This window comes from Jaculus jaculus, chromosome 12 (genome assembly GCF_020740685.1).
Source record: "Jaculus jaculus isolate mJacJac1 chromosome 12, mJacJac1.mat.Y.cur, whole genome shotgun sequence".
NCBI classification, from domain to species: Eukaryota; Metazoa; Chordata; class Mammalia; order Rodentia; family Dipodidae; genus Jaculus; species Jaculus jaculus.
Genome location: NC_059113.1, coordinates 60,202,299 through 60,210,144, shown reverse-complemented (window position 1 = coordinate 60,210,144; position 7,846 = coordinate 60,202,299).

The following is a 7,846-nucleotide window of genomic DNA, read 5'->3' as shown; positions in this document are numbered from 1 at the left end:
GCAAAGGAGTGAGAGCAAACTTAATGATGTGAGCACGCACATCTGAGAAAGCAGCTATAATCACTAAAAAGATTAGCACCGTGAATGAGAAAATTTATGCTCTGCACTGGGACAGTAGAAAAGATTAAAGGCAGGACCCCACCCACACAGGCTCCAGCCTGTGAACATGCCAATTCCTCTAAAAGGCGGGGCAGGGAACGACCACCTGGGGCAGTGTCTTCTCAGGCCCAGCACCCATGGGCAAGAGGCCACTTTGGCTATGGCAAAGGGGGGCTGGTTGACATCTCAAGCCTGTCGTGGAATTTGGCAGTGTTGTCCCCATACTGCTGGTTTTGCAGACATGCAAGATGTAAGAGTTACAGGGTCACGGAGACTTGAACTAATAAGCCAGTAAACCACAGACGCAGGCAATGTGTCACAGGGTGGGATTCCCTGTAATGAGAGGCCACTGCATAAGCTCTGAAGAAGTGCGTGTTGCAGTGGAGACCCCAGGATGCCTGAGATGTCAGGACCAGGGAAGGTCACCTGAGGACAGCTGTAGGCACATGGTGGGACAGATCCAAGGCACAGGCTGTATGTGTTGTAGAACTGGAGCTACCCATGGCTGCAGGAGCCCAGATGATGCCACCAAGATCCCCAGAGGCCAGACGTGGAGCTGCAGAACTTGAAGCTTACCCTGCGGGGTCTTGGTCTTGCTTTGGCCCAATCTTTCCTTGCTATGCCTTCATTCTTATCTTTTGGGATGGGAATGTTTATTCTTTGTCATCATATATTGAAAGCATGTAATTTTTTTTTTTTTTTTTTTTTTTTTTACTTTACAGGGGGTCACTGTAGCTTAAGCTGACCTGTAACCCTGTAACTCACTCTGTAGTCCCAGGCTGGCCTTGAACTCACTGTGATCCAACTACCTCTGCCTCCCAAGTATTGGGATTAAAGGTGTGCACCACGATGTCTGGAATTATTTATTTTTAAATATTTTATTCATTTATTTATTTATTAAAAGTGACAGATGGGCTGGAGAGATGGCTTAGCGGTTAAGCACTTGTCTGTGAAGCCTAAGGACCCTGGTTCGAGGCTCCATTCCCCAGGACCCACGTTAGCCAGATGCACAAGGGGGTGCATGCATCTGGAGTTCGTTTGCAATGGCTGGAAGCCCTGGCGTGCCCATTCTCTCTCTCACTCTCTGCCTCTTTCTCTCTCTGTCGCTCTCAAATAAATAAAAATAAACAAACAAACAAAAAAAGAGTGACAGAGAAAGAGGCAGAAGCAGATAAAGAATGGGCGCATCAGGGCCTCTAGCTACTGCAAACAAACTCCAGATGCATACACCATTTTGTGCATCTGGCTTATGTGGGTACTGAGGAATTGAATCTGAATCCTTGGGCTTCACAGGCTGTGGTGGTTTGATTCAGGTGTCCCCCATAAACTCTGAATGCTAGGTTCTCAGGTGATGGAGATTTGGAAATTAATACCTCCTGGAGGGAGTGTATTGCTGGGGTGGGCTTATGGGTGTTATAGCCAGTTTCCCCATGCCAGTGTTTGGCACACTCTCCTGTTGCTATTGCCCACCTTATGTTGGCAAAGGGATGATGTCTACTCTCTGCTCATGCCATCGTTTCCCCCCTGCAATCATGGAGCTTCCCCTTGAGCCTATAAGCCAAAATAAATCTCTTTTTTCCCACAGGTTGCTCTTGGTTGGGTGATTTCTACCAGCAATGTGAACCTGACTGCAACACAGGCAAACACTGTAACCATTAAGCCATCTTTCTAGGCCCCCCCTTCTTTTTTTGATTTTTGAGGAAGGGTCTCACTGTAGCCCAGGCTGACTTGGAATTCACTTTGTAGTCCCAGACTAGCCTCAAATTCACAGCAATCCTCCTACCTCTGCCTTCCAAGTGCTGCAATTAAAACTGTGTGCCACCACGCCTGGAAGAATGCTGTGATTTCAAGTGATATGTTTGGGAATCAAATTACCACTTAACTGGATTTGGAATCCGCTCTGAGTGTGTTCAGGAGGGTGTTTCTAAAGAGACTTAGCTGAGGAGGGAAGACCCTGGCTGTGGACCACAGCATGCTATGGGGAGGGGCATGGACTGAACAAGACAGGAAAAAGGACGGGCAACCTGAGCACCAGGGCTCATCTTCCTCACTGAGGACGCACTGTGACCAGCCACCTCCGGCTCCTGCTGCCGTGCTTTCCCTATGATGACTCTAGTCCATGGAATGGTGAGCCGGAATAAACTTGTACTCCATTAACTTACTTTTTTGTTTCAGGCATCTGGTCACAGTGATGAGAATAATAATCAGTACATATTGCTTCACTTGGAGAATGGAGTGGTCTTGCCTATAGGAGTAAACAGTTATTTATTTAGGTTTTTCAAGATAGGGTGGCTCAGGCTGACCTGGAATTAGCCTCCTGAGCACTGGGATTAAAGACATGCACCACCATGCCTGGCTTTCTGTTATTGCTTGTGTGTGTGTAGAGTACGTGTGTGGTGTGGTGTATGAACATGCGTGTGCAGATACATGCACCATGCATGTGTGTACAGAGCAGAGAACTTCAGGTACCCTTCTCTCAACTACATCAACTACATCTCTCTTTGAGAAAGGGACTTTTCCTCAACTTGGAGCTGACATTGGTCAGTGAACCCCTGTGATTCTGTGGCCTCTGCCCCCTCACACTGTGGACTGGGGTTACAGAAATGTGTAGCTACACCCAGCTTTTTACATAGGTCCTAAGGAGTGACCTTTGCAGTGTCTTGCCTGGGAGGCTTGAGCAGCAAGCACTCTTAACTACTAAGCCATCTCCTGAACCCATTTTGTTTTGCTTGCTTCACACAAGTGCCTGTGTCTGTAACATGTATAGTGTTTGTGTGGTGTGCAAATGTATAGTATGTGCACATGTGTGTGCAGATACATGTGTGTGTACATGTGGAGGCCAGAGGAGAATGTAGGGTGTCCTTCTCCTATATCACACATGTACCTTCCTTGAGATGGAGTCTCTCACTGAACCTGGAACTGTCATTACCTTTAGGTCAGCGAGTCTCTAGCTTCTATTCCTTATAGACCCGGGCTATGTATGCACAGTTGTTTATATGACTGTTGGTGAAGCTCACTCAGGGCAAGTCAGACAATGCTTGCCTGGCAGGCACTCTTACCCACTGAGCCACCTTCCAGCCTCACAAGTGCCTTGTCTTGAGACAGAGTCTCACTCTTTGGCCCAGGCTGACCTTCAACTCTTGATCCTCCTTCAGCCTCACCAGTGCTGCTTCCAGCTAGGCTCCACCGTGCCTGATGCCCTCCTTGTAGCGTCACTTCCTGTTGAAGCTGAGTCATCTCTCAACATGAAACCTCTACACTGTAGATTCAGGTAACTGCTACCTCATGGGCTTAATCTGTTCTTCTATCCCACTGATTTTGTTTGTTTGAGGCACTAGAGGGTCTCACTTGAGCCCAGGCTTACCTGGAATTCACTATGTAGTCTCAGTGTTGCCTCAGACTCACTGTGATCACCCATCTCTGCCTCCCGAGGGCTGGGATTAAAGGCGCATGCCACCATGCCCAGCATTCCTCTTAAATTTTATAAAACAATAATTAAGCCAGGTATGGTGACGCATGCCTTTAATCCCAGCCCTTGGGAGGCAGAGGTAGGAGAATCACCATGAGTTCTAGGCCACCCTGACATTACATAGTTAATTCCAGGTCAGCCTAGGCTAGAACAAGACCCTACCTCAAAAAATATATATATATATACATATATATATAATTTTTTTTTTTGAGGTAGGGTCTTGCTGTAGCCCCGGCTGACCTGGAATTCACTCTGCAGTCTCAGGGTGGCTTCTAACTCACAATGATCCTCCTACCTCTGCCTCCTGAATGCTGGGATTAAAGGCATGTGCCACCATGCCCGGCTTAATATTTTATTTATTTATTTATATTTTTTTGGTTTTTCAAGGTAAGGTCTCACTCTGGTCCAGGCTGACCTGGAATTAACTCTGTAGTCTCAGGGTGGCCTGGAACTCATGGTGATCCTCCTACCTCTGCCTCCCGAGTGCTGAGATTAAAGGCATGCACCACCACACCCAGCTAATATTTTATTTATTTATTTGAGAGAAAGAATATGGGCATGTCAGGACCTCCTACCACTGCAAACAAACTCCAGATTCATGTGCCACTTTGTGCATCAGGTTTTGCATGGGTGCTGGGGAATTGAACCTGGGCCAACAGGCTTTGCAAGCAAGCACCCTTAATTGCTGAGCCATCTCTCCATCCCTAATTATGTATATTTTATTTATTTGCATATGCCTGTGTGCATATGGGCATACCAGGGCCTCTTGCTGGTGGAAATGAACACCAGATGCTTGGGCCAAGTGGTTGCTTGGGATTGAACCCAGGCCAGCAGGCTTTGCAAACAAGTGTTTTGAACTGCTAATCCATATTACTAGCCCCCAGTGATTATATTTAGAGGCTTAACTAGAATCAAGATTATTATAGTCATTAACATTATTTTTATTATCTTGGCAACAATACTACCAGGGTGATGCTGTCTACTCATTATGTCGCAGCAGGAGCTGTATAGTGTCTGCTTGTCCTGTCTTCGTATCAATCTTAGCACTGATTGCGGGCTGAGGAGGTGGCTCAGTGGGTAAAGCACTTGCTGTGCAAGCCTGACAACCCAGGTTTGGATCCCCAGGATCCACATAAAGCCAGACACACAGCGTGTCGGTGGCCCAGTGTGCCTGCAGCAAAGAGAGAGGTAGAGACGGGAGACAGGTGGAGAGCAGGCCAGCTACTGCTGTGAGTACAGATGAGCAAGAGAGATCCTGCCTCAAAACAGGGTGGGGACTGACACTTGAAATTGTCCTCTGACCTCCACATGCTCACTGTGGCTGACACACATGTCCACACTCACATGTACACACACAATAAAATATGAGTCAAAATTAAATACAAAAGATTGATTGAAGCCAGGCGTGGTGGCGCACGCCTTTAATCCCAGCACTCGGAAGGCAAGGTAGGAGGATCGCCATGAGTTTAAGGACACCCTGAGAATACAGAGTGAATTTCAGGTCAGCCTGGGCTAGAGTGAGAATGAGACTACCCCAAAACAAAAAATAAAATAATGAGCCAGGTGTGGTGGCGCACGCCTTTAATCCCAGCACTTGGGAGGCAGAGGTAGGAGGATCGCTGTGAGTTCAAGGCCACCCTGAGACTACAGAGTGAATTCCAGGTCAGCCTGCACTAGAATGAGACTCTACCTCAAAAAAGAAAAAGAAAAAAGATTGATTGAGGGGGCTGAAGGGATGGCTTAGCAGCTAAGGTGCCTGAGAAGCTTAAGGACCCAGGTTCGATTCTCCAGACCCCACATAAGCCAGATGTACATGATGGCACATGCATCTGGAGCTCGTTTGCAGTGGCTTGAGGCCCTGGTGTGCCCATTCTCTCTCTCTGTCCTCCTCTCTCTGTCTCTAATAAATAAACAAAAAATAAAGCCAGATGTGGTGGCACACACCTTTAATCCCAGCACTGGAGGTGGGGCAGACAGAGGTAGGGGGATAGCCGTGAGTACAAGGCCATCCTGAGATTACAGAATGAATTCCAGGTCAGCCTGGGCTAGAATGAGACCCTACCTCAAAAAAATAGAATAAAACCTTAAAAGATTGATTGATATGAGTTGGGCAGGGTGGTGCATCCCAGTGGTTCAGAGGCTGAGGTATAAGATCGTGAGAGTGAGGGTAGCTTGCACTACATAGCATGAAGGGGCAAGCAGAGAGTTTAAAACAGTGCCCAGCACATAGCTGCTCAGTAAACACTGTTATCTGTGTTCATTCTATCTACATCTACCTTTCTTTCTTTCTTTCTTTCTTTCTTTCTCTCTCTCTCTCTCTCTCTCTCTCTCTCTCTCTCTCTCTCTCTCTCTCCCTCCCTCCCTCCCTCCCTCCCTCCCTCCCTCTTTCCTTCCTTCCTTCCTTCCTTCCTTCCTTCCTTCCTTCCTTCCTTCTTTCTTTCTTTCTTTCTTTCTTTCTTTCTTTCTTTCTTTGAAATAGGGTCTCACGTAGCCCAGACTGGCCTCAAATTATCTATGTAGCCAAGGATGACTTGAACTTGTGATTCTCTTGCCTTTTCCTCCTGAGTGCTGGGATCACAGGCATGTGCCACGGTTTATGTGGTGCTGGGGACCAAACCCAGTGTTTCCTTCGTGCTAGGTGAGCTCTATGTCAACTGAGCACCACTAGCTGTTATTTTTATCACGTAAGTTGGAGACTGCACATCACAGTACCTGCCCACAGTCACATATCCTCAGGCATGATACCGTTCTTAAGAGTTTTAGGACTGAGTTTAACTGTAGAACACTTTGTTGTACATTGCCTCACTTGAGCCTCTTTAGCTGTAAGGTGGGCAAGACACGCCTTACTTGTCTCCTATGTACAGATGATGAAAGTAAGGTTTGGAGAGAGCAGGCCGTTCACCCAAGATCCCACAGCTAATCAGTGGTGGAGGTAGGACTTGAGCCAGACCCTTGCTTCTCCTTGAACAACCTCTTCCGTGAATTAACAACAACCCTTCCTTCCTCCTCCTCCTTCTTTTCCTCTTCTCCTTTCTTCTGACAGGGTCTTGCTATATAGATATAGGTGGTGCCAGATATAGATATAGATATAGATATAGATATAGATATAGATATAGATATAGATATAGATATAGATATAGATATAGATATAGATATAGATATAGATATAGATGATATATAGATATAGCACACCAGGCCTGGCCTTGAGCTCATAATCGTCCTGTCTCAGCCTCCTGAGTGCTGCAGTGCATGCCACCCCGTCTAGCGTCCTTGCAAGTCCTCACAATGAATGTCTTTACCGGGCTGTCTCTTAGCCTCCCCAGCCTCCTCTAGCCATGCCTGGTGCTCTTCCTTATCTTCTTAGGTCCAGTCCAAATCTTCAGTGAGAGACAAGAGTAGTACAAACTAAAGTTTTGGGGTTTTTTTGTTTTGTTTTAAGAGAGAGAAAGAGGAAGAGGCAGATAGTGAGAGAATGGGCACTTGGGTATTTTTTTAAATTTGTTTAAGAGAGAGAGAGAGAGGAAGAGGCAGATAGTGAGGGAGGTCCCACTGGGGCCTCAGCCACTGCAAAAGAAATCCAGACGCATAAGCCACCTTGTGCATCTGGCTTACATGGGTACTGGGGTATCAAACTTGGATCCTTAGGATTCACAGGCCAGCACCTTAACTACTAAGCCATCTCTCCAGCCTTCGGCCTTTTTTTTTTTTTTTTTAAGGTACAGTCTTGCTCCAGCCTAGGCTGGCCTGAAACTCACAACCTCCCTTTTGCCTCTGCTTCCCTCCACCTTACCTAGCTGTAAGGGCTAGAATTTTCTTTTTAAACTTAAAATAATTTATTTATTTGAAAGAGAGAAAGGAGGGGGGAGGAGAGGGAATAGGCACGCCAGGGCCTCTAGCCACTGCAAAAGAAATCCTGGTTTTTGTGGGTCTTGGGGAATTGAACCCGAGTCTGTTAGGCTTTGCAGGCAAACGCTTTAACCGCTAAGCCATCCCGCCAGCCCAGGGCTAAAATTTATCGCTAGCACCTGTGGCTCTACAGATGCGCTTTTTAGGCTCTCCTTGGAGTATTTTAGTAAAAGTCATCTCCGTGTGAGGCAAGTAAAATGATTACACAGGGAAAAGCAAGCCCGAGGTCACGCAGAGGAACGACAGCCAGGAGTCAACCCACTTCCTTGCCCTCGTGTGCTGCCTGTGACCTCCTCCTGCTGCCCAGCCCAAGGATGGGAATGGACACTTGGTATTTTTGAGCGGGACATCCTGCTGGCTCCTGTCTGCTCT